Source organism: Penaeus monodon, chromosome 29, assembly GCF_015228065.2.
Source record: "Penaeus monodon isolate SGIC_2016 chromosome 29, NSTDA_Pmon_1, whole genome shotgun sequence".
Lineage (NCBI taxonomy): Eukaryota > Metazoa > Arthropoda > Malacostraca > Decapoda > Penaeidae > Penaeus > Penaeus monodon.
Genome location: NC_051414.1, coordinates 10803563 through 10804240, shown reverse-complemented (window position 1 = coordinate 10804240; position 678 = coordinate 10803563). Strand labels below are relative to the sequence as shown.

Genomic DNA, 678 nt, shown 5'->3' with positions numbered 1-678 from the left:
TTCATAGCTCTTTATTCTTTATATATATCAAAGAATATCACATTTGCCTTCAATAACAACACAGCAATCCCTTGCATTTAGTAATACTAGTGAGAAAAAGGTTCCTCTCTATGCCTACAGTTTCCAAGCAATTTAACTGAGACAGGTAGATGGGAAAGGAGAGGTTACCATGCGAAAATGTAGTACAGGTTGGATATGGGTCAGGGGGGGAGTGGGAGGAGGGGGAAAGGAGGAGGTAGCCAGGAAGGTAGATGGGGGAGAGCAGGGCAGGTAGAAGGTGGAAGGCAGAGAGGAAAGAGACAGGGAAGGGGCTAGGGAGGATAAAAGAAAGAGAGAAGATTAAAAAGTAAGGGGGAAATTGGGGGGGGAAGAGGTGGTGAGGAAAGGGGAAGGTGGAAAGAAGGTGGAAAGGTGGGAAAGGAAGGAAGAAAAGACAGATGGAAGGAGGGAAGAGAGGTAATGAGAAAACAGGTGGAAAGGTGGAGAAAACAAACAAGGGGTAGGAAAGTTTATTAAGGAAGAAAAGAATGAAAGGAGGGAAGAAAGACTAGGTGGAAAGACAGAGAAAACAAACACAGGGTAGGAAAGTTTACTGAGGAAAAAATAAAAAGAAGAGAAGAGGAAGAAGGAGAGGAGAGAAGGAAGGGAAGAAATGAGAAGAGCAAAAAGGAATGCACA

The 678-nt window shown here is 43.8% G+C and overlaps 1 protein-coding gene across 1 annotated transcript in view; it reads right to left on the bottom strand.

The window, feature by feature from the left end:
• LOC119591948 (CTP synthase 1-A-like) overlaps nucleotides 1–678 on the bottom strand; it is a gene marked incomplete in the record, with an annotated part of 20002 nt that overhangs the window by 16329 nt on the left and 2995 nt on the right.